The 27130-nt window shown below is 37.1% G+C and overlaps 1 pseudogene; it reads left to right on the top strand.

The window, feature by feature from the left end:
* The first annotated feature begins 382 nt into the window (after positions 1 to 382).
* Positions 383 to 2864, top strand: LOC100611283 (52 kDa repressor of the inhibitor of the protein kinase-like; annotated as a pseudogene).
* The last annotated feature ends 24266 nt before the right edge of the window (positions 2865 to 27130 follow it).

Consider the following 27130-nt stretch of genomic DNA (forward strand, 5'->3'; position numbering starts at 1 on the left):
AGGCACAAAAGCCATTATTCTGAAAAGAAAACTTGGGGTTAAGCAGTATCCTAACAATAACAACGTGGGGATTTCTGTGGCTCATTGATGGAAATGGTTCTCATAATCTGGTGAAATCATTCAAGTGGAATTTACATAGACATTCTGTAGTTGCTCTTTCTTAAGAAATTTGAAATAGGTACTTTTGGACTTCAAAACCTTTAGCCAAATAGTTAAAGGTGGGATAAAAACAATTTTACATTTTTTCTATGTCATCTGTATATGGTGCTTTATTTATAACACTGATATCAAATTGCCCATTCATTGCTTATTGTTCTATACCAGGAATAGCATACACCTAGATTAAATGCTACCACTTCCTCTCCAACCTGAAACTCTACTTCAGCATCCTTTTCAAAATCAGCTATACCACTGACCCTGCGAAGCCACCCTGGCTGTCCTCCCAGGTCCTGATGGGCGGGCAAACTGCCCTGAGGAGGCTGGGAGGGGAGGGCATGATGCTGAACTTATGTGCAGCCCCCAACTGCAAGCAGAGGAGCATGTGGTTGGACCTGGCCTTCTTCAAGTTCCTGCAGTATCGGGCCAGAGCCCAGAAGTGAGTGAAGAATTGTTGGAGAGCAGACTTAGAAGATAAAATGCCTGACCAACTAAATAAACCTTATTGATCATGTGCCAAATACTTTGAGACCTCTGTGATCGGTAGAAATGTAAATTTTGCAGAAACATCAGAAAAATTCAGAATGATTGGATTATTTTATTTCTCAAAATTAATTGAAGCAGATATTTGTGAAGTAATTGGGAGAGTCCTTATAGAACTCTTCTTCAATAGAATGCAATACCAACAATATTTGTTCTTACCAATCATTTAAACAATTCAAATAATAGACACACAAAGTGAATAAAAGAATTGAATGAAGATGAAATCAAGACAGTGAAACAGAGAAAAATTTATGAAACTTCTGAACAGGAACAAAAACATAAACTAACAACAGCAATGCTCAGAACCCCACTGCAGAAGAAGGGGATGAAGAGCAAGATGAGGACATCTTACCTGTGACCCTTGAGGACAAGGAAAACAAAGAATGCCTAAAATCTCTATTTGAAGTCTTGATTGTTATAGGATAGCAAAATTTGTCGCTGAATGGACATGAGGCTAATGAAATCACAGGAGGTCTTTTTACTCAAGATAACTTTCAAACAATGCTAGAGTGCCTGATAAATTCTGGTGCGGAGGTCCTGAGAAAGCACTTTGAGACAACAGCAGTTAACACATTGTTATGTTCGAAAACACAGCAGAAACAGATGCTAGAGATCTGTGAGGGCTGTATTCAGGGAGAAACTCTCAGAGAAGTGAGAGACTCACACTTTTTTTCTATCATCACTGACAATGTAGTGGACATAGCAGGAGAGAGCATCTAACCTGTGTTGGTGAGGTTGATGAATCTCATAAACTGAGAGGAACTTGTAGACTTCCTGGCTTATGAAGCTGATGCAGAAATTTTGGCTGTGAGATTTTACACTGTGACAACTGAGAAGCAGAGACTAAATATGCAATATTGTCACAGCCAGGCTTACATTGTTTCCAGTGGATTTTCTTCCAAAATGAAAGTTGTCACTTGTAGAGTTTTAGAGAATTCTAGAAGCAACACTCCGCAAGCTATCTACACACTCTGACCTTATTGTGCCTTAAATATGTGTTGGGCTAAATCAGTGCCTGTTATTTGAGTATCTGTTGCGTTAGGAACAATTGAGGAAGTTTATTCTTTTTACCATAGATCACCACAACTGCTTGTAGAACTTTACAATGTAATTTCTATTCTTTTTCAGAACAATGAAGAAAGGGGTAAACAAACTGAATGGAATTTGCCATTCTCAGTGAACAGTCAGGGATGATGATTCTGAAATTTTAGTGGACCTCCTGTAAGCACTTGTTTTATGTTTAGATGGTATAAGTAGTGACACAAATATTAGATGGTATAACAGTATAGATGGCCAAGCATTTGTACTCTGCAGTGTAGTAACAGATTTTGATTTCATGGTTACTATTGCTGTTCTTTAAAATGTCTTAACTTTTACAAGAGCCTTGGGAAAACAATCTCCAGGGGCAAACCTCTGATGTCTTCTTTGCAGCCAGTAGTTTGACTGCTGTATTGCATTCACTCAGTGAAGTGAAGGAAAACATTAAAGTTTATGAGGAGTTTTGGTTTGAGGAAGCCATAAATTTGGCAGCCAAACTTGATATGCAGATGAATCTCCCTGGGAAATTCCACAGAGCTCAGCAAGGTAACTGGGAATCTCAACTAACCTCTGAGTTACTGTAAAGAAACCCTAAGTGTTCCAACAGTGGAGCACATTATTCAGGTACTTAACGATATATTCCCAGAACAGCATCTCAGAGCCCTTAAATGCTTAGCTCTGGGATCCTCAGTCACGAGATAACTCAAATTTCATACATCAGAGGAACACCATGCCGACATGCACAGAAGTAACTTACTTAGTCCTGGCAAGCTCTCAGCCGAGCTTCATTGTTGGAGAATCAAGTGGAAACACATAAGGGAAGATATAAAGCTTCCATTCACCAATTATGAAGTCCTCTGTCTGCCTGACATCAAGTTTTTTCCTAGTGTGGATGCATTGCTGTATGACCTGTGTATTCTTCCTGTGACGAAGGTTGAGAATGAGTGGTATGAAAGCATACTTGAGGAACACTTTGACCAACCAAACTTAAGAGTAACCATGCTTTGCATAACATAAATTTTGATATGAAACATGATCTGAATGTAATGGTGGACACATATATTAAACTCCATACAACTATGTCAGAACTTCCTACAGATAATTCAAAAACCATTGAAAATACCTAGGGGACTTTTAAAAATAGGCTTTCTCACATTTGATACTTGGAAGAAAAGCCTTAAGGTGTATGAAGGCCACATAATAACTAAATATCTTTGCCTGTAGGCCTCCATTGACTATATTAGCCATTGATAATCTACCTATTTAAATGATCCCTATTTATACTCTCATGCTTTGAAGACCTATCTGTTCTTCCAGAAAATAGCATTGAAAGTGCCATGTTTGCATTCTGTGTGATCTCTTCTAGTGGCACTCTTCTAGTGGCATTTTAGACATGACACTTATTATTACAGTGGATCTCTAGTTCTTGGGTGTTGACAATTCTTTGAAGAAATATATTCTGAGGAGGTTTGGGAGAAAGGAATACATTTTATAAAATGTTACAGTGAAGCCCACAATTGATCTTTGACTAATAGGAGATTTTAGTATGTTGTTAAACATCTGTACTGGACAGTTACCAGAAAGAAGCTTGTGAGCTTGCCAAAAGAGAATTTCACTGTAGATTTTGGCTCTCTCAAATGAACTTAAAGGAATGAATTACAGTTAAAATTAGAATGGAAGAGCCTGCCATTGTTGCTCAACATCTGGTTGTTGCTGTTTACATTTTTTTGTGGAGCTTACATCTTCCTAAGCTTTCTAGCAGGTATATGTTGAAGACTTCTGTTTCATGGTTAAGGCAGAACCAAAGGCCAGGGTACTGACAACTGACTTGTCTGTTTTTTTCTCTATTTTTCCATGATTATATCTACTGTCTCGTCTTTGTTTACAAGCAAAACCTGGGAAACTTACAAAAACAAGTGCTTTGTTGTTTATCTAGAAATAATATGAAAAATTTTATTATTATTTTTGGTGAAGAAAATCAATTTGCATAGGTTATTTCAATCTAAATTAAATGTGAATTTTATTTTTTAAAAAGTCAACTCTTTAGGGAGGCAACAATAAACATTTAGAGATGGCATTTGAGTTGACACTTGTGCACTATATTAACATAATATTTGGACAAAAAGAAACATAAGGAAACATTATTTATAATATGTGCTTATTATTTTACAGTGGTCTGTGGGGGAAACAGGAATCCACCAAACACAAATTTGAAATGACTGTATGACAGGAGAACAAAGATAGCAGTACTTACCAAGACATGCAAATGTATTTTTATCAGATCTTCCATAGCCTCAGGGTTCACTTTGCTGTACATGATAAATCAAAGATTCTCAGATCTGAAGGCCACCTCCTCTGCCCTCAACCTGGTACATAAGTCTCCTCTCGCTCACTCTTAGAAGTGAATATTCAGGTTCTGCACTGGGATCTGCACAACCTTGGGAAGTTGCAGCTTCCTCAAGCAGCCCACTTTCATTTGGGGACAACTTAAATTATGATTTAAAACAAAAACAAAAACAACTGGGCACAGGGGCTCACAGCTTTAATTTCAGTACTTTGAGAGGTTGAGGCAGGAGGATCCCTTGAGCTCAAGGGTTTGAAACCAGCCTGGGAGGCATAGCCAGACCTCATCTCTACTAAAAATCAAAAAAAATTAGCTGGGCATGGTGGCATGCACCTGTAGGGTCAGCTGCTTGGGAGGCTGAGGCAGGAGGATCACCTGAGCCCAGGAGGTACAGGCTGCAGTGCGATATGATGCCACAACTGTACTCCAGCCTAGGTGAGAGACTGAAACCCTGTATCAAAAAAGAAAACAAAAATAAAAATGAATATTTAAAAAACCCTTTGGCTTCCTAACTTAGGTATAGTCCATCCAGATATTTAAACACAGGCGGTTGGTTTTCTTACTTATTTTATGTTTCACTCAACCCAAATTCTTCTCTGTCTGCAACTTAACAATTTATTTACTCATCTGTAAATGGAAAGTTTTATTATAGATTGAATATTTAGTTATTTTCAGGGTATTTTTTTGCAGTGGAATTAGTTATATAAAACAAAATACCAGCATTATATCCTCATAAATAAACTACAGACCAAGGATATGCTGTGATTAGAGACAGAATGAAAATCTGAGAGCCCAACTACTTGGTTTCCCTTTCAGTCTTCATAGAAATCCTCCAGTACCTCAGGGGACATCAAGGGCTTCATGATAGAAATACTAAAAAATACCAAAGCATTGAATTATGAAATTTCTGTCTAATTTAAAATATTTATATATTTTATTAAGGTGAATTAGCTTCTTTTCCTTAGGCAGTCTTTATAGGTGACCCTGACTCTATTCAGCATCTGGGGCACTTTTCTGGATAAACCCCAATGTGTCACACTGAAGGATCTATCTTAAAATGCTCCATTTAAAAAATAGCCAACTTCAAAACTGAATTTATGATATGCAAAAATGGTTGCTTTGCTGCCTTTTAATAGAAAAATAAGTCAATGAGAAATGGTTTACTCAAACATAATGCAAACAAACACTGAAGATTTGACTATGTAAATCATCATGAATAAAAATATAACATCACTTTCCTATTTATAAAACTCTTTATTCTCAGATATCTGAAAAATTCTAAAAACAAGCAGCACAGAAGAAGCAGTTCACATGATTTTCTATCTTCCATTGTCCTTAATTGATGCAAAACAGAGACTATCCACATCTTCTGGCCTATATTTCAGTAAGCAAAGTATAGAGTGGGTGACCACCTTGATTTGTTTTCGTAATATAATGTCTTATACATATAGAAATGATTTTAAAAATGATTTATTTGGATGTAAAGCACTCCTACTTCTGCTCATTATGATTACAAAGGATATAGTTGTACCTATTGGAATGGCAATTATAATTTTAATATTCTTTAGAAATTTTCACTATAAAAATTATGTGACACTTTCAAAACACTGAAAAAGATTTGTCTTAAGAAACTTTTAAAGGGATAGAGTGAAACTTATTTCATTACTTTTACTAATAAACTTCAATCTCAATCAATGGTAAAATATCCAACTTAGGGCCAGGCACGGTGGCTCATGCTGCAATCCCAGCTCTTTGGGAGGCCCAGGTGGGCAGATCACTTGAGGTCAGGAGTTTGAGACCAGCCTGACCAGCATGGTGAAACCTCATCTCTAATAAAAATACAAAAATTCCCTGGGTGTGGTGGTGGGTGCCTGTAATCCCAGCTACTATGGAGGCTAAGGCATGAGAATCGCTTGAACCTGGCAGGCAGGAAGTTTCAGTGAGCCAAGATTATGCCACTGCACTCCAGCCTAGGAAGCAGAGTGAGACTCTGCCAAAAACAAAACAAAACAAAACAAAACAAAAAAACTGGGCAAGATGGGCAAATAGGAACAGTTCCAGTCTGCAGCTCCCAGCAAGACCAACGCAGAAGGCAGGTGATTTCTGCATTTCCAGTGGAGGTACTGGTTCATCTCATTGGGACTGGCTAGACAATGGGTATAGCCCACGGAGGTCAAGCAGGAGAAGGGTGGGGTGTCGCCTCACCTGGAAAGCCCAAGGGGTTGGGAAACTCCCTTCCCTAGCCAAGGGAAGCCTTGAGGGACTGTGCCATGAGGAACGGTGCACTCTGGCCCAGATACTACGTTTTCCTCACTGTGTTTGCAACCCACAGACCAGGCAATTCCCTAGGGTGCCTATACCACAAGGCCCCTGGGTTTCAAGCACAAAACTGGGCGGCCATTTAGGCAGACACCAAGCTAGCCAAAGGATTTTTTTTTTTTTTTTTTTGTACCACAGTGGTGCCTGGAATTCCAGTGAGACAGAACCGTTCACTCCCCTGGAAAGGGGACTGAAACCAGGGATCCAAGTGGTCTTGCTCAGCAGATCCCACCCCCATGGAGCCCAGCAAGCTGAGATCCACTGACTTGAAATTCTCACTGCCATCACAGCACTCTGAAGTTGACCGGGACATTCGAGCTTGGTGGGGGGAGGGGCATCCGCCATTACTGAGGCTTGAGTAGGCGGTTTTCCCCTCACAGTGTAAACAAAGCTGCCAGAAAGTTTGGACTGGGCAGAGCCCACTGCAGTGCCACAAAGCCACTGTAGCCAGACTGCCTCTCTAGATTTCTCCCCTCTGGGCAGGGCATCTCTGAAAGAAAGGCAGCAGCCCCAGTCAGGGGCTTATAGGTAAAACTCCCATCTCCCTGGGACAGAGCACCTGGGGGAAGAGATGGCTGTGGGCACAGCTTCAGCAGACTTAAATGTTCTTGTCTGTTGGCACTGAAGAGAGAAGTGGATCTCCCAGCACAGCATTCGACCTCTTTTAAGGGACAGACTTCCTCCTCAAGTGGGTCCCTGACACCTGTGCCTCCTGACAGGGAGACATCTCCTAGCAGGGTTCGACAGACACCTCATACATGAGAGCTCCAGTTGGCATCTGGCGGGTGCCCCTCTGGGACAAAGCTTCCAGAGGAAGGAGCAGGCAGCAACCTTTGCTGTTCTGCAGCCTCCACTGGTGATATCCAGGCAAATGGTCTGGAGTGGAGCCCCAGCAAACTCCAGCAGACCTGCAGAAGAGGGGCCTGACTGTTAGAAGGAAAACTAACAAACAGAAAACAATAGCATCAACATCAACCAAAAGGATGACCACACAAAAACTCCACTCAAAGGTCACCAATGGCAAAGACCAAAGGTAGATAAATCCATGAAGATAGGAAAAAACAGCACAAAAAGGCTGAGAATTCAAAAAAAAAAAAAAAAAAAAAAACAGAATGCCTCTTCTCCAAAGGATCACAACTACTCGCCAGCAAGGGAACAAAACTGGACAGAGAATGAGTTTGACAAATTGACAGTAGTAGTCTTCAGAAGGTGGGTATTAACAAACTCCACTGAGCCAAAGGAGAATGTTCTAACCAAATGCAAAGCAGCTAAGAACCTTGATAAAAGGTTAGAGGAATTGCTAACTAGAATAGCCAGTATAGAGAAGAACGTAAATGACCTGATGGAGCTGAAAAACACATCACGAGAACTTCATGAAGCATACACAAGTGTTGATAGCCAAATCAATCAAGCAGAAGAAAGGGTATCAGAGATTGAAAACTTAATAAAGTGTGAAGATAAGATTAAAGAAAAAAGAATGAAAAGGAACAAACAAAGCCTCCAAGAAATATGGGACCCTGTGAAAAGACCAAAGCTATGTTTGATTGGTATACCTTAAAGTGATGGGGAGAATGGAACCAAGTTGGAAAACACACTTCAGGATATTATCCAGAACTTCCCCAACCTAGCAAGACAGACCAACATTAAAATTCAGGAAATACAGAGAACACCACAAAGATACTCCTCGAGAAGTGTGACCCCAAGAGACATAATTGTCAGATTCACCAAGGTTGAAATGAAGGAAAAAAATATTAAGGGCAGCCAGAGTGAAAGTCTGGTTACCCACAAAGGGAAGCCCATCAGACTAATAGCAGATCTCTCTGCAGAAACTCTACAAACAAGAAGAGAGTGGGACCAATATTCAACATTCTTAAAGAAAAGAATTTTCAACCCAGAATTTCATATCCAGCCAACCTAAGCTTCATGAGTGAAGGAGAAATAAAATCCTTTCCAAACAAGCAAATGCTGAGGGATTTTTGTCACCACCAGGCCTGCCTTACAAGAGCTCCTGAAGGAAGCATAAAATATGGAAAGTAAAAACTGGTATCAGTCACTGCAAAAACATACGAAAATTTAAAGACCATCAGCACTATGAAGAAACTGCATCAACTATTGGGCAAAATAACCAGCTATCATCATAATGACAGGATCAAATTCACACATAACAATATTAACCTTAAATGTAAATGGGCTAAATGCCCCAATTAAAAGGCACAGACAAGCAAATTGGATAAAGAGTCAAGACCCTTCGGTGTGCTGTATTCAGGAGACCCATTTCACGTGCAGAGACATACATAGACTCAAAATAAAGGAATGGAGTCAAGATGTACCAAGCAAATGGAAAGCAAAAAAAAAAAAAAAAAAAAAGCAGTGGTTGCAATCCTAGTATCAGATAAAACAGACTTTAAACCAACAAAGATCAAAAAAGACAAAGAAGGGAATGACATAATGATAAAGGGATCAATGCACCAAGAAGAGCTAACTATCCTAAATATATATGCACCCAATACAGGAGCACCCAGATTCATAAAGCAAGTTCTTAGAGACCTACAAAGAGACTTAGACTCCCACACAATAATAGTGGGAGACTTTAACAACCCACTGTCAATATTAGACAGATCAACGAGATAGAAAATTAACAAGGATATTCAGGACATGAACTCAGCTCTGGACCAAGTGGAACTAATAGACATCTACAGAATTCTCCACCCCAAATCAACAGAATATACATTCTTCTCAGCACCACATAGCACTTATTCTAAAATTATCCACATAATTGGAAGTAAAACACTCCTTAGCAAATGCAAGGGAATGGAAATCATAGCAAACAGTCTCTCAGACCACAGTGCAATCAAATTAGAACCACTCAGAATTAAGTAACTCGTTCAAAGCTGCACTACTTGGAAACTGAACAACCTGCTCCTGAATGACTACTGGGTAAATAACGAAGTGAACACAGAAATAAGTTATTTGAAACTAATGAGAACAAGGACACAATGTACCAGAATCTCTGGGACATAGCTAAAGCAGTATTTAGAGGGAAATTTATAGCACTAAATGCCCACAGGAGAAAGCAGGAAAGATCTAAAATCGACTCCCTAACATCACAATTAAAAGAACCACAGAAGCAAGAGCAAACACATTCAAAAGCTGGCAGACGAGAAAAAATAACTAAGATCAGAGCAGAACTGAAGGAGAGAGAGACATGCAAAACCCTTCACAAAATTAATGTAAGCTGGAGCTGGTTTTTAAAAGATTAACAAAATAGATAGACCACTAGCCAGACTAATAAATAAGAAAAGAGAGAAGAATCAAATAGACACAATAAAAATGATAAAGGGGAGATCACCACTGATCCCACAGAAATACAAACTACCATCAGAGAATACTATAAACACCTCTATGCAAATAAACTAGAAAATCTAGAAGAAATGGATAAATTCCTGGACACATACACCCTCCCAAGGCTAAACCAGGAAGAAGTCAAATCCCTGAATAGACCAATAACAAGTTCTGAAATTGAGGCAGTAATTAATAGCCTACCAACCAAAAAACCACCCAGGACCAGACAGGTTCACAGCTGAATTCTACCAGAGGTACAAAGAGGAGCTGGTACCATTCCTTCTGAAACTATTCCAAACAATAGAAAAAGAGGGAATCTTCCCTAACTCATTTTATGAGGCCAGCATCATTATGATACCCAAACCTGGCAGAGACATAACAAAAAAAGAAAATTTCACTGTAATATCCCTGATGAACATCAGTGTGAAAATCTTCAGTAAAATACTGGCAAACTGAATCCAGCAGGACATTAAAAAGCTTATCTGTCACTATCAAGTCAGCTTCATCCTTGGGATGCAAGGCTGGTTCAACATATGCAAATCAATAAATGTAATCCATCACATAAACAGAACCAATGACAAAAACCACATGATTATCTCAATAGATGCAGAAAAGGCCTTTGATAAAATTCAACACCGCTTTATGCTAAAAACACTCAATAAACTAAGTATTGATGGAACATATCTCAAAATCATAAGAGCTATTTATGACAAACCCACAGCCAATATCATACTGAATGGGCAAAAGCTGGAAGCATTCCGTTTGAAAACCGGCACAAGACAAGGATGCTGTCTCTTACCATTCCTATTCAACATAATATTGGAAGTTCTCGCTAGGGGAATCAGGCAAGAAAAAGAAATAAAGCGTATTCACATAGGAAAAGAGGAAGTCAAATTATGTATGTTTGCAGATGACATGATTTAATATTTAGAAAACCCCATAGTCTCAGCCCCAAAACTCCTTAAGCTGATAAGAAATTTCAACAAAATCTCAGGATACAAAATCAATGTGCAATAACTACAAGCATTAATATGTGCCAATAATAGACAACCAGAGAGCCAAATCATGAGCTAACTTCCATTCAAAATTGCTAAAAAGAGAATAAAATAGCTAGGAATACAACTTACAAGGGATGTGAAAGACCTCTTCAGGGAGAACTACAAACCATTGCTCAAGGAAATAAGAGAGAACACAAACAAATGGAAAAACATTCCATGCTCATGGATACGAAGATTGAATATCATGAAAATGGCCATACTGGTCAAAGTAATTTATATATTCAACGCTATTTCCATCAAGATACCATTGACTTTCTTCATAGAATTAGAAAAAAACTGCATTAAATTTCATATGGAACCAAAAAAGAGCCCATATAGCCAAGACAATCTTAAGCAAAAAGAACAAAGCTGGAGGCATCATACTACCTGACTTCAAAGTATACTACAAGACTACATTAACCAAAACAGCATGGTACTGGGACCAAAACAGATATATAGACCAATGGAACAGAACAGAGACCTCATAAATAACACCACACTTCTACAACCATTTGATTTTCAGCAAACCTGACACAAACAAGCAATGGGGAAAGGATTCCCTGTTTAATAAATGGTGTTGGGAAAACTGGCTAGCCATATGCAGAAAACTGAAACTGGAGCCCTTCCTTACACCTTATACACAGATTAACTCAGGATGGATTAAAGATTTAAATGCAAGACATAAAACCATGAAAACCCTAGAAGAAAACCTAGGCAATACCCTTCAGGAAATAGGCATGGGCAAAGACTTCATGACTAAAACACCAAAAGAAATTGCAACAAAAGCCAAAGTTGACAAATGGGATCTAATTCAACTAAATATCTTCTCTACAACAAAAGAAACTATCATCTGAGTGAACAGGCAACCTACAAAATGGGAGAAAATTTTTGCAATCTATCCATCTGACAATGGGCTAATATCCAGAATCTACAAGAAACTTTACAAATTTACAAGAAAAAAAACAACCCCATCAAAAGTGGGCGAAGGATATGAACAGACAATTTTCAAAAGAAGACATTTATGTGGCCAACAAACATGAAAAATGCTCATCATCAGTGGTCATTAGAGAAATGCAAATCAAAACCATAATGAGATACCATCTTATGCCAATTGGAATGTCGATCATTAAATGTCAGGAAACAACAGATGCTGGAGAGGATGTGGAGAAATAGAAATGTTTTACACTGTTGGTGGAAGTGTAAATTAGTTCAACCATGGTGGAAGACAGTGTGGCAATTCCTCAAGGATTTAGAAGCAGAAATACCATTTGACCCAGCAATCCCATTACTGGGTATATACCCAAAGGATTATAAATCATTCTACTATACAGACACATGCACACGTATGTTTGTTGCAGCACTGTTCACAATAGCAAAGACTTGGAACCAACCCAAATGCCCACCAGTATTGGACTGGATTAAGAAGATGTAGCATGTATACAACATGGTATAATATTTTGCTGCCATAAAACAGAATGAGTTCATGTCCTTTGCAGGGACATGGATGACGCTGGAAACCATCATTCTCAGCAAACTAACACAGGAACAGAAAACCAAACACTACATGTTCTCACTCATAAGTGGGAGTTGAACAATGAGAATATATAGGCACAGGGAGGGGAACATCACACACCAGGGCCTGTTGGGGGGTGGGGTCAAGGGGAGGAATAGCATTAGGAGAAATACCTAATGTAGATGATGGGTTGATGGGTGCAGCAAACCACGATGGCACATGTATACCTATGTAACAAACCTTCACGTTCTGAACATGTATCCCAGAACTTAAAGTATAATTAAAAAAAAAAAAAATTTTTTTTCATTGATACAATGCTCTTGCTGCATTTTTAGTAGTACTACATTTCATCAACATTTTTATTTGGTTCAACTTCTTTTTATTTTTGTTTAAGCATTTAATTATTATGCCAAAGAAAAAATGTAGAATTTGAATGAGTATAAACATGTCTATAACCTTCTTTATATATTTAAAGAATATACATTCTATTTTTTTCTGATTTGCTTATATTATCTTCAACATATTCTTTATGAATGTCATTTGTAGATCAACTATTATATTACTATTTAAAGCTATTTATTTTTATTGGAATATAGGAAAGTGAGTTATCTTAATTGAAGCAATAGTGTGTATAAAAATAGCAGCCCATGAGTAATAGAACAAGTCTTAACATCTATCATTAAAGCATTGTGCCACTTGCTGTAAACCAAAAATAAAATTGTAAGTCTCCCAAATAATTAAATGGATCCCTCCTCTTGGCGAAGGGCATTCCAAAGTAAACCTGAAAAACTAGTTCTGGCCATCTTGGGAAGGATATGCCATGTTATAATCTGTTCTCTTTGTAATTCAGGCACAACTGACCATCATTAACATCAAAATAGAGATCTTACAAGTGAAAAACTCTTTGTGGCAATAAGACACCAAACTACAGCCTAATTCTCATATGCCATCACAAGACAGATAGCAGGTCTGGAAAGAAATTGAAGTATTTACCCACAAATTGACACATTTTGAAATTGCCCTGCAAAGCTGTCTTGTGAAGAAAATATACACTCTGTAGAGAATTCTCTTCACTTTTCAAGTGTTTTCCTGATCCAGGAGAGATTAGCTAATGGTCTGGCACCTTTTTAGATCTGATCAGAGATATTTACCATGTATTCTCTCTGAAGCCTGCTACCTGGAAGCTTCATCTGCATAATAAGAACCTTTGTCTCCACAATCCCTTATCTTAACCCAGATACTCCTTTCTATTGGTTCCAGGTCTTTGGATAATAACTTAACTCTTTCAAACAATTGCCAATCAGGAAGTTAAAACCACCTTTACAAAAAATATAACTGAGAAAATTATTACAATGAAAGAGATATAACCTAACTGACGCCACCTTGCTTCAACCTCCAAGCTGTCCTTCATTCTTGGGCATAGGCTGAGCTAACATTGGGAGAAACTTAGTTTATAGTTTAACCTTAAAACAAAGCTGATAACACCCCTTTCCCAAAACAAACCCCCTTTTTGCCAGAGGATTAGACTGTCTTTGCAGGACTAACAAATTAGCCTCAAGGTTAGAGATTATGGTTTAGGAGTCATGCAGCTGGAGACTACAAGATTCTAAACCTCCCCAATTGCTCCTAGGTATAACATCACTGTTGTTTTGACTCCCTATGATTCTATCTCCAACCTGACCAATCAACACTCCCCACTCCCCAGATTCCTACCTGCCAAATTATCCCTAAAAACCCCTGATATGGTTTGGATCTGTGTCCTCCCCCAAATCTCATGTTAAATTGTAATCCCCAATGCTGAAGCTGTGGCCTGGCAGGAGGTGATTGAATCACAGGGACAGATGTCCCCATAGGTGCTGTTCTGTTGATGATGAGTGAGTTCTTTTGAGATCTGGTCATTTCACAGTGTGTGGCACCTCCTCACTCTCCCTCTTGCTGTTGCTCCCAACATGTGAGATGCCTCAATCCCCCTTTGCCTTCTGCCTTGATTGTAAGTTCCTTGAGACCTCCCCAAAAGCTGACGCTGCCACGCTTCCTGTTCAGCCTACAGAACGATGATCCAATTAGACCTTTTTTAAAAAAATAAATTACCCATTCTCAGGTATTTCTTTATAGCAATGCAAAAACACATGAATGCAACCCTGATCCCTGAATTTTCATGGTGACTTATTTGAGTAATAATAAAATTCTGGTCTCTTGTACAGCCGGCTCTGTGTGAATTAAACTTTCTTTATTGCAATTTGCTGTCTTGATAAATCAGCTCTATCAGGAGAGTGGGCAAGGAGAACTTGTTGTGCAGTTGCAAAATCTTTGAATCCACCAAAAAGTGGCCCCTGCCCTTCGAGTTGTCCTGCCTTTCCAGACAGAAACAATACATACCTTGTATATATTGATTGATATCTGCCTGAAACTTCTGTCTCCCTAGAATGTATAAAATCAAGCTGTAATGCAATCACCTTAGGCACATGTTCTCAGGACCTCCTTGGGCTCTGTCACAGGTCATGGTCTTCACATTTGCCTCAGAATAAATCTCTTCGAACGTTTTACAGACTTTGAATCTTTTTCATTGACAAAGCTTTTTGGATATGGTAAAATTTTCTACTTGCCTTGTGTTGTTTTGCATAAAGCCAATGTGCTGTTTTAAATAAAGAGAGGGTTTTTTTTTTTCCTTTTGTTTCTAGATGCTATTTTTACTTCCTTGCCTATTGACACTGGCTAAGACCTCCAGTAGTGAGGGAGAGAAAAAGTCCCACATATTGAGCCTAGAAAGTAATTCTAGAATCTGCTCCGGGAGGTTGGGGGGAAGCAGATGAATAATAAAGTTCTGCAACAGAAGTTTTTAGAAATTTCAGAGGTATTAATTAGAACCTTGACTCTAGTCTTTTCAAAGTCTGAGAAATGGCAATGAGGGACAGCCTAGTCAAGAAATTAAAACATTTTACTCCCCAAATATATTTCTTTGATATATTTTGAAATGGCTGCTTCTTGGCCACTAGGTAGAAATGGCCTCACAAAGCTGTCTTAAGTGGGGAAAATTTGCATCTCTAGAGAATCTCCATTAATCCAGCCATGCCCCCTTCCCTTTCTGTTCCTTTTCCCAGATCCAGCAGAAATTGAGAGTCTGAAACCTTTAAAAGTCTGAAAAGAAATATTTATCATATGTTCTCTCTGAGGAAGTTTTCATCTACATAGCAAGGCCACCTTTGCTAGCAATCCTTTTCTCTCCCTTCAAATAACTTGTTTTACCAGCATCTAAGCCCCCATTCTTTCTATAACCTAAAAATGGTATATACATTTCTGTAACTCATTGGGAAGTTGGGTCTTCGTTCTAAAGCTCTTGTGTATGCACCTTAAATAAATTTGTATACCTCTTCTCCTATTACTCAATCTGCCTCATGTCAGTGATTCTTAGTGAACCTTTAGGGTTCCAAGAACAAATGGCCCCACATTAGCACATTTTACTTTCAAGTCCCAGTGATACTCTTATCAGCAGATAATTTTAATAGTTGTGATTGCTCAGCATGGCCTTGAGCATTACAAATGAAAGTACTATTACTCTCTTTTCTCTAGAACACCTTTCTCAAGGTCATTTTCACACATTGCCCTTAGGTTCTACCTAAATAACTTGAGCCTGTCTCTTCTAATACTTGGATTTGGGACTTTGGCTTTCCTGGATGTATGCCATTCAAGCAATATTACTGTTGCAATTAGAGTAGTTTCATTTTCTCCAACACCTATAGAAGGTTATTATTTTCAAAAAATGCCCTGGTAATTATTTTTATGGAACATGAGTGAATTGAGAAAATCTCCACTCCTAACCCTTTAAAAGTTCTAAAATACAAGACAAAATATTTAACACAAACATACATTAATAAGTTTATATGTAAAACAGCTTGCAATCAGTTTGTATACTACTATATCCACATGCTTTCCAATATCAAATTTTAAACATCACACTTGAAATATTAAAACATTTGAAAAGCAGCAGCAAACAAGTCAGAAAAATTGCAATATAATCATTACCTAATGGTATAATGATGTCTCACAACATCAGTAAAAGCATTCACTGTGTACATACTATTCACTTGGTTGACTTTCAGCTATTGTTTGACTAAAATTGTTTATTCTAAATTCCTCAATCTCTCATATATTCATTTCAAAATGTTGTTAAGTTTTTAAGTAAATATCTTCTCTTTCTTTGATGTAGATTTGAGACATTGCCATAGTTCTTCCTTTCTTTTAGCAGCACAATATAAACTGTTCTCTGACCTACTCAGCACAACTTTATTATTTTCTAATCCCACATGTCTTTGTGACAGTGTATGGCAAAAATATTTTTTGTGTCACAAATTCATGTCACACTTGTGATAAGCTAATGATACAAAAGTGATCACCAATTGATTCTGAATGTTTTATAAATAATGCATCCAAAAGTAGTTTACCATAACAAGTATTTCCCTTAGACCTATGAAAACTTGCCCAGTTTTGAGAAAGCCAGTGCTTTGGAGTGACTTCCTCAAAATTTTCTGTATCACCCTTTGATGCCTGGAACCAACACAGGAATATCATTCTTCACTATGCAGAGCACCTTAAACCTAAACCAGAACCCGCATGGGACTCGGTCCTTATTTCTGTTTTATGGTATATTTTGAAAGAAATTTAAGGTTTGGCTTATAAACCTTCCTGAAGAAAAGATCCTACCCTACTTTCAAAGCTGTAACAATGCCCAGATCCAGGTCAACTACAAATCAGATTGATTTAGTGCCCAACTCCAGTGTTGTTATAAAATAAGAGGCACATATTTTTTAGAAGATATATATTTCTAGTTCGAACTCTACTGTTTTCTTGTACCAAGGTCCTTCATAGAATCAAATATTACAAGACAAAGAGTAAGCAAATAATGTGCAGTGTTTGAGAGGCAAAATAATCAATAGAAACAAACTCAAAGTTATCCCAAATGTTGGAATAATCAGATATAATTATTACAAATTTTTAAAGAATCTTCAGGAACACATGCAGCACGCACGCAAGATAGGAAGAATCATCAAAGAAGTGGAAGGGAAATAAATGAAACCAAGGAAGCTGAAATTTTAGAAAATTAAATGTGATATTTGAAATAAAATAGTGTATTTATATACAACAGAGAAAAGAATCTAGTAACTTAAAGCTGAGTCAGTACAACATACACAAACTAAAATACAAAGGTAAATAGAGTGAAAATAGCATTTGTGATTTCTAGGTAAATAACAAAGGTTTTAGCATCCGTGTAATTGGAGACTCAGAAGGACAAGAGAGAGCATGGGGTAGGAAAATATTTGCTGAGATACTTGCCAAAATTGATAAAACGCAACTTACAGATCCAACAAGCTCAGCAAAACCCAACTTGGATAAACAAATGAAAAAATAAGATACCTAGAAACACAGTCAACTACCGAGAATAAGAAGATGAAGGAGGAGAGTTGGAGGAGAAGAAAGAAGAGAAGGAGGAAGGTGGAGGGAAGGAGAGGAGGAAGAAGAAAGCAGCCTAAGAATATGGCATGTGGAATACAAGGGAGTAAAGACAGAAATGATGTTAAGAAATGTCATTTTAAAATGCTAAAAGTAAAATAAAAAAAGATGGAAGAAAATAAAGAAGGAAAGAAAGGAAATAAGAAAGGGAAGAGGAAAACATGGGAGAAAAAAAGGAGATAAGCCAATGAGAAATAAAACGCAATATATTATGACTATAGGTTTCTTCACCAGCATTCAGACGGAGGCTTCTAACTTTTAATTACATATATTATCCTAAATCTGCAGGTTACCCAAATGAAACTTCAAACATTCCCTTACCAACGAACCTGTTAATGCATTTCCTCACCAACTAATCTGTTAATGCATTCCCTCACCAACTAACCTGTTAAAGCATTCCCTCATCAACTAACCTGTTAAAACAGGTTATTTTGCAAAGGAGGGGCAAGAACTTTTACTAATTGCCTCCATATTTCCAATGACCAATGGGAAGAGACTCTCTCTGGCTTCCTGCACCTATTATCAATAACTTATCAAGGGGTAAAGCCCACTAAGAATGAGACTGCCTCAGTGTAAGAACTTTACTTGGTGCTAATTTCTCCTTTTATGTCTGGATTCTCTTTCATTATTTTTAGTCTCTCTGTTATCTGGAGGGAAACATCTTTGGAAAGAAAAGTCATTGATCCCTGCACTGGGAGTTGTCAGGACACTTTCTCCTAGGGGCTAGGATAATCAGAAAAGTGCCATGTTTTCCAACAATTATTTCAAATTCTGAATCATAGAGGGACCCTCTAACTTAAGTGAGAGCTGCAAGCAGCTGAAGTGTATTGGCCCCCATTGGTGGCCTGCAGTACAACCAAACTCGCAGGGCAGCAGTCCTTGGCTCAGGTCACTGGACCTCCAGGACTCATCTGGTGCTGGGCACCAGCGCCTGCAGGAGAGGCAGCAGGTAGCACGCTGGGCTGAATCTCATGCTGTTGCCTGCCGGGGGCCTCCTTCCATCCCTCTCTAGCTCTCCAGCCTCTTCCTGGCCCTTTCACTTCTCAGTGTCCAGTTAACTAAGGGACGCCTACTGAAGGTTGGGAGCAGGAAATATATGGAGAGGCGAGGCGAGTCAAGACCACACATACACATACGCATATGCATACACATATGCATACACATACATGCACATACATATACACATACATATACAGACATAACTCCACCCTCTTGCAAAGCTTTATCATGAAGAGGAAACATATCTGCTAATCCTTCATTTACTGCTTTTAATGGGATTGAAGTAATCGATATGTATGCATAATAGAAATGGTGTATTTTAAACATCATGACATCTAACCAGCCAAGCAGTAATGTTTGCAAACTGGACAGCACTCCCTTAGTTAATGGTAAAAGTGACACAAATTTAAGTAGGCATAGTCAACTCATATAAACTGCATGTAATTTGGTAAGAGAAAATGAGGAATGAAAGAGTAGTCTGACTCTCAACTTACAAAATAGCATTTCATTTTACAAAATAGCATTTCATTTTGCTCTTGCTAGAGTTTTCTAATGAAAGCTTTTCAACTCAGTTAAAAATTAATCATTTAAGATGCATTCTCTACAATGCCATATGACTATTTTCTAATAGGTATATTTACACATACATATTATATGCCATTCTAATTTGTAAATACCTTTTGTTGGCACAACATGTTTACATTCATGATCTCATGTGCCCATCACAGAAGTTGAGAACACCAAGCATTTCTATCATTATTTTTTTTTCCAGAGGAATAAATGGTCACAAAGAGGTTAATTTGCTGAGTCACTTAGTTACTAATAAAATGGAGATGGGTGTTCAAAGTTGGTTTGCATCACTTCAAAACCCATTGTGATAAAACTTCCTCTTTTGAAACCACGGAAAGAGAAAATCTTTGTCTCAACCCAAATTTCATTACTGTCTTCTAGACATATCAGTGTAAAGTAAAAAAATCTTCATCATCCTTATCAATTTAGAAAAACAGTCAAAATAATCTTTGTTTAGACATATTCAAGTGAAACCAGTCCCATGTATGTATTTGTATTTTATATACAAACATAATTTCAAGTTTAATTTACCTGTTCATTGTCTTTAAGTGGAAAAAAGTTATCTATCTTAGAAGGGATAGATGTATTAGCAAACTATATCTTGAGAAATAAACCTTACAGTTTTGGAGACATATGTAGCATTTAAGAACTACATCTTGAATGATGCTATGTCTCATCCTCTTATCAGATATCTTTTTTTTTTTTTGAGACAGTCTCACTCTGTTGCCCAGGTTGGAGTGCAGTGACAGGATCTCTGCTCACTGCAACCTCTGTCTCCCAGGTTCAAGCGATTCTTGTCCCTCACCCTCCCAAGTAGCTGGGATAGCAGGTCCCCACAACCACGCCCAGCTAATTTTTGTAATTTTAATAGAGATGGGGTTTCGCCATGTTGGCCAGGCTGGCCTTGAACTCCTGACCTCAGGTGATCCGCCCGCTTTGGCCTCACAACGTGCTGAGATTACAGGCATGAGCCACTGCGCCAGGCCCAGACATCTTTTCTTCTTGGGGAATTATTGGCCTTAATTCCCCAAAACATCCTCTCTTCTTTGTCACGGTGAAATTGAAATCCAGAAGTTGATTTCTTGGGTTTTGGAGGGTCAATATATAATTTTTAAAGATCCAGCAGTGCAAATAGTAGGCACACTTAGCACAGGGCAATTCACACGGACTCCGAACCACAGTAGTCTTAGATAAGAACAAACAATTTCACTACACTCTCTCTCACAGTTCAGGTTTGTTTTCTTCCTGGATTTCCTTTCTTCTCTTCTCTTTTAAACTTGTGTTCCCTGAGGTTCAGTCTTTTTTTTTTTTTTTTAACCAAAGTGAGCTTATTATCATTTTTATGGCTTGACCTCTACGATTATAAGATAACTCCCATACATGTGTCCCTTTCCAAGCATTCTTTTGAGTATCTACAAGGCAAACTGGATCACACTGAAGCTCAACAATATTATGTAAGTTGCCTGAGGACATCCAGCTAGTTGTAGGTAGCCGAGATAGGGCTTGAACTCAAATCAACGATTTCCTATTTCTCTCTGATCATCTTTCTGTATTTCCTGGAATCCCCAACTTCTAAGACATCTGATTTTTAAACCTGAGAGTCATTCGTCCCTTATTACTGTTTCTTCCTCTTTTCTCATGTCATCAAGACCTGTTGATTTTCCCTTATATATATTTATTTAATCCAACCTCCCAGTCCCACCTCCATCCTTATCAGAACCCTAGAATAATAATTCATTACCATTGTCTATAAACTGAACTCCTTTCCCTGTGGTGGATTTTTATTAAATACATGCCCCACAGTAATTTATGTAAACAAAAATTCTCCTTATTAGTTTAAAAGTCCTGGACCAGGGGCCCTACTTATCTTTACAATGCATGTCTCCTCTCTTTCTATTATGCTCTTCCATGTTATACTTACACATATAGATATTTATGCTTTTAAAACATATATTCAGCATAAAACTAGACATAAATTGATTGTAAAGGTGAAGAAATAGAACTTGAGTTACTGTAACAGAATTCTGTCATTATATGTAACACATGGGGCTTTTACTATTCAGGCATGTTATGCCCTGTGTTATTGTTCTTTAGGATCTAGTCTAATGGATTCCAAATGTGTACTTCCTATCTCCCTCAGCAGGAGTAAGCAGAGGGTAATGTGGGAATGCACAGAGTTTAAAAAGCCTCAAAGTCAGAGAAGACCTCTCTGAAGAGGAAACATTTGATTATATTATCTAACAAGAAAAACAGATTTCCATATTTTATTTTATTGGTTACCTAATGCTTTTCACATATAAAGTCTAATTTAGTCTTCACCACTACTTTTTGTGGAGTAGGAATATTTATCTCAATTTTACAGGTAAAAACAAATAAGGCTCTTGAATGTTACACAAGTTGCCCAAGGAAATGTGCTAGTGAGTAGCTGAGACAACTTGAACTCAAATTAACATTAAAAAGAAATGAGAAAATTGAGATCCAGTAACTGGCTCAAGGTCAACAGTGGTAGGAGAATATTCCATTTCATGTCTTGATTTCCTGTCTAGTCCCTTATAATTCTTCTTCCTTTTGTTTTTCTGTATATCACACTGTCCCCAGCAATAAATTAACATCTTAAACTTACTTTGTACGCATGATTTAAGATACAGCCCTATCTAATCCAAGTAAACATTTAGAGATCAAAACTAATCTCTTGACAATTTTTAATTAGACTAATATTTATCAAATGTGATGTGTGCCAAGTATTGGAGCTGTAACTGCTGTGAGTAACCAGACCATACAATCAAGGCACTCTCCAACTTGTCTAAGGTTCAAATCTAAATTTTTGCATTACAAAATTTTGAAGCACTATTTTACCAATTTCCTGGTAGTTATATTGCCTATTTTTCACTTTTATTTTTAGTGTACTATCTTGGTTTTATTTAAATGTAGTTTCTTATAGAAAAACCTACATTGTTGTACTTCCACTGAAGAGAATATTGACACAGGCTATTTTATTTCTTCATTGGTTGGGGGCAGTCATGCACTTGCCTCAGGGTTTTCTGTTATTCTTCCATGAAACCCAGAAATAAAAGCATACATGCAATTGTTGATTGTGCATTTACTCCAAAGGCTCAGACCAAAAAAACTAAGAGGTTATAATGCGATTGACAAAGCCATATGTTTCCTGAAATCAGATCTTCCACACTTGCATCTATATGTGATACTGAAATAAAGTAAAACTAAGCCAATAGTCACCCATCAAATACTGAATGAGTATTTTTTTGGTAAGAAAAATGAGTTAATGTTATAGACACACACGCTTTTACATAACATGTGTATATATAACATAAAACATAAAACGCCCAAATATCTACATGTTAATAAAAATATATATTTTTATATATAATTCAGAATTATACATAGATATATAAGATATGTGATCCATGTATACTATGTAACAAACCTGCACGTTCTGCACATGTATTGCAGAACCTAAAGTAAAATTTTAAAAAAAGTAATATATATATGTCTGAAATAAAAGAAATATCCAAAAAAAAGATATGTGATCAAGATATATAAATACATATACATATATATGTGTCAATTTTTAAAATCATAGATTCTTGATCATATGTAGCGGAGGCTTAATGTTTTTCATCTGTCTACCCTGTCTTCATTATACCCCTTTTGAAAATAAACGTGATTGTTCTTGGGAAAGAAAAAAAATTCTTCTTTTCCAGTTCTTGGGGTTTAAGTAGGGTAGGACCCACTGCCAGGCTTCATGGATAGTAGGTATGTGCTTCAACTCTGACCAGTCAGTGATTTTATTTCCTAACCCAAAGCCAGGTCCAGGGATGGGCTATTGTGAGAACTGAAATAAATCATATATGCTAACCCATAATAAAGCAGACTACATCAAATATGCCATTTGAAGTTTTTTCAGATCACATTTGAAATTCTACTTCACTCTATTTCTGTTGCTTTCATGAAATTTGAAAGTAATGGAAGGTGTCATCATTTCATTTTCCCTCCACTAGCAGCAACTAGCTGTGAGTTTGTTCCATGACAGACTTTAGTTTCATTCACTTGAAATAGGTCCCAAAGTTTCATTCCCATGGTTTGTGTTGCCTTGAAGTTTAGCTGCTGTGCTTTTGAGCTGCATTCCAGACTACAAATATTGAGATTTCTATTCTTTCCATTTATTGCCTTGTGGGATTTATCACAGGGATACTTCAGCACTTCAACTCCCAAATAAGAAAGTATTTATTGTCACTTTTTTGTCCATTTGATATTCTATTTTTAATTGTAATTCATTATACTCTCTTTCTACGCTGTTTAAGGCAATAATCTTACTCACTAAACAACTAGGGTTTATGTTAGACCTCAGCTATTCAGCGAAAAAGCAATCAGATGAAAATAGGTTATACATCTTTGAAAGAAATTGATTACACAGATTTTTTTTTGTTCCAATAACATAACTTGACTTGATTAGCACTCTGATACTTTTGAAGTATGGAGAGGAAGTAAAGCTGTTATAATGGATGGAAAAGAAACACACTGAGGCTAAGCGACATCCCTAAAGCCACCATGAAATATGATCCAGAAGCTGAAATTCTGACACAGACAAGGAATTCCAATTTACTGCACATTGTAATTCCATAATTTCTCAGTATCAATTTTTAAGTTAAATATAAGAACCAGGTTTATAATAGGAAATGTATTAATTAATGGGGAGAAAATAAGGATTAATAAGATGTAGCATTTATGCCCTTGTAGGACCCAGAATTTCTTCATATTTTTATTTGAGCATGGACTGAGCAGAATATAAAAACCTAAAAATAAAACTACATAATTTAGGCTTCTTGCTACTCCTTGTTTCCAAATTCTATTTTAAAAAGTTCACAGGGCTTTTTGCAACTTATTTTCAGAAGCTTAAGTTTGATATACTTTTTTTCCAACAGATTATGAAAGTTTTACTATACACAGAAGAGGAAGTAGCTAAAAAATTTGGTTCACATAGTCAATGCCCTTCAATGAAAGACCACCAGAAATATACCTGTAATTGAACAAATTTGAGTTTATTACTTCTGGCATCTAGGAGAAATGCACATCATGGGATATCAAGAGACATCTCAATAAGATTGTTTTATTATGAGGAAAATTTATTATAGGACTGAGCTTCTATTAGGTAGTTCTGGCGAGAGTTCAAGAAAGTGGTGCTTTGCTCTGGCTTAGAGCAATTCTATGAGTGAGAATCTATGCATTTTACCTAGCAGGAAGAAAGAATAGAGTTAGGCTAAAACTATGATTGGTAATTTTGTATTCATCACCCACAATGGTTGGGGGAGGACATGTTTGCAGGGACCTTCTTTTCTGTCAGTGTTCAGACAATATCATGAAGTGGGCTTGTTTTTTGCTTTGTTTTATTTTGTCTTTGTCTTACTTCATCACCATCTCAGAGTGACCTTGTCAGATGGTGGTGTTTTGCGAGACTGTGTTCAAACGTACAATACTACAGCCTGTCTTGTTCTGAATGCTAGCACAGCTTTTAGATATCATTGACTGCTGTTTCTTTTCAAAATGTACCGTTCAGACAGAATCAGGTAATTTAAATACTTTTAATATTTAAATTAAATATTTAAATTTTATTTAAATTAAATATTTTACATATTTTAATTTTTTAAAATCGAAAGAGGAATTAAAATTAAAAGAGAAATTAGCTGCTTTTCAGTTTTGGGATTTGAGTATAGTCAACAAAAGTGATTTGGGGCAGGAGATATCACTTAGTAGCCATGTTGACTTGATTTAGCTAGCTTTATTATTAATAAAATAAAACTCATAAGAGCACTTACCTCACAGGGTTGTAGTAAAGATTAAATGAGTTGGTGTGTGCAAAGTTCTTATCAAAGTGCCAAGCACATAACACATTCTCAATAAGTACTACTGATAATGGTGCTGTTGCCAACAGTGGGGCAGTGGTAGCATTGGAGATCATATCTAGACCCAGATTTGCTATATTCACACTCTCTCACTCAATGCCTGGATTTGTGTTTGGTTTTACCACTCACTAGATATGTGACCTGATTCTGTGTGGTTCTATGCATAGTTTTGGCATTAGACAGGCAGAGTTAAACATCCCAGCTTTGCCACTTATTGGAAGTCTTGTCTTAGATAGGCTCCTTAACTTCTTTGAGTGACAATTACTTAACTATAAAATGCAAATAATACTAGTATAGATGGCATGGAGTCTGCTTGTTATACAAATAGATAAAATATACAAAATATTGAGCCTATAGTTAATGTTCTCTAAATTGCAGTTCTCATTATTATTAGCCACAGTCCCCAACTTGTAAGGTGAGAGTCAAAATAGTGATGTGAAATCACATATAAGCAATGTATGAGACAAAATTATAAAGCATCACACAAATGAAAGGGCTGTTTGTATTATTGCAATAGGAAGGAAATACATGCTGTCCTAGGATCCAACTCTCCATTCAGAAACTTAATGACAAGAACAGTATCTTAGAATTAATTTTGGCTGATATTTAGTAACAGTGGCAAGGTTGTAGACATTTATTGAACTTTATTTTTTTCTCCATCGTCTTCCAAATTTGCGTCTTGACCTTGGAGAAGTCATTTAATTCATCTGGTTCTAATTATCTACCTACTTAAGTGACAGATTTTGTGATAAAGAGATGATAAGACAGCTAATAAAATAATATTTATAGAGCTATTTGAGGTCTTAGGTGAAAAGTAGCTCACGGGCAATATCTATTATCTCACCGTTATTTTGTTACAGAAAGTGAGCAAAAATTGTTTCTTACAACAATCAACAATGGAAAAATATCAATGTATTTATTTCAAAACCTGAAGAAAATTCCCATAAAACCATGGAGTTAGTAAGCATAATGTTGACTTTAATCCTGCAACTCTGGAGCCTGACTGCCTGAGTACAAATCTTGGCTATAGGTATGACTTTTTAACTGCAGTACTGGGCTACTGCTCAACCTCCTTTCCACAGCTGAGTTTCCTCCTCTGAATCATGGACATAATAATAGGACTGTTGTGAAAAATAAAATGAGTAATATAATTTGCTTGGAATACAAACTGCCGGTCCCATAATGTAGGTTGTAATTATTGCCATGAAATGTAACCTTACCGCATCTTAAGTCTGATAGACATTAAATAGGGCTTTGCTACAAATAACACCCTATGTGAAGGAAATACATCACAGTGCTGTGGGAGAGTCACAGGCACAATGTCTGGACAGAAAACCTGGCTTCTCTACAGGACATCAGGAAGCTGGTCAAGTGAATTCTGAAAGCTGTAGTCAAAGAAGGAACATGAGATTGAAATTTAAATAATACAATTAGTTGAAGAGGCAGAGGCGTATCTTGGATTGACAGACACTTTTATTTCACCTTGGGATCTATTCACTGACCCTTCTGCATACATGGGAATTCTTTTTATACAGCTCTCTTTAGGATAACTGCTTCTACCCTTGCTTTTTGAGACCTGGGATGAGATCAACTGCTTATCACTGTGACTAGCCAGTATTATTGCCTTATTTTCTCTAACTCCCATTCAAACTTACAAAAACAAATCTTTCATTGAACTTGCTTAAATAAACCGGCTTAAATTAGTCATTTCTTGTATTTGGGGATGATGTCTACAACTTGTTTGGGATTTGTGAATGGTTCTTACTAAGTGTTCAAGTTTTAGGTTTGAAACTTTTACATCTTCTCAACTCTGTTCTTGGTTTTGGTTATCCAAATTCTA

The sequence above is a fragment of the Pan troglodytes genome, chromosome 9, assembly GCF_028858775.2.
Source record: "Pan troglodytes isolate AG18354 chromosome 9, NHGRI_mPanTro3-v2.0_pri, whole genome shotgun sequence".
Classification (NCBI taxonomy): Eukaryota; Metazoa; Chordata; class Mammalia; order Primates; family Hominidae; genus Pan; species Pan troglodytes.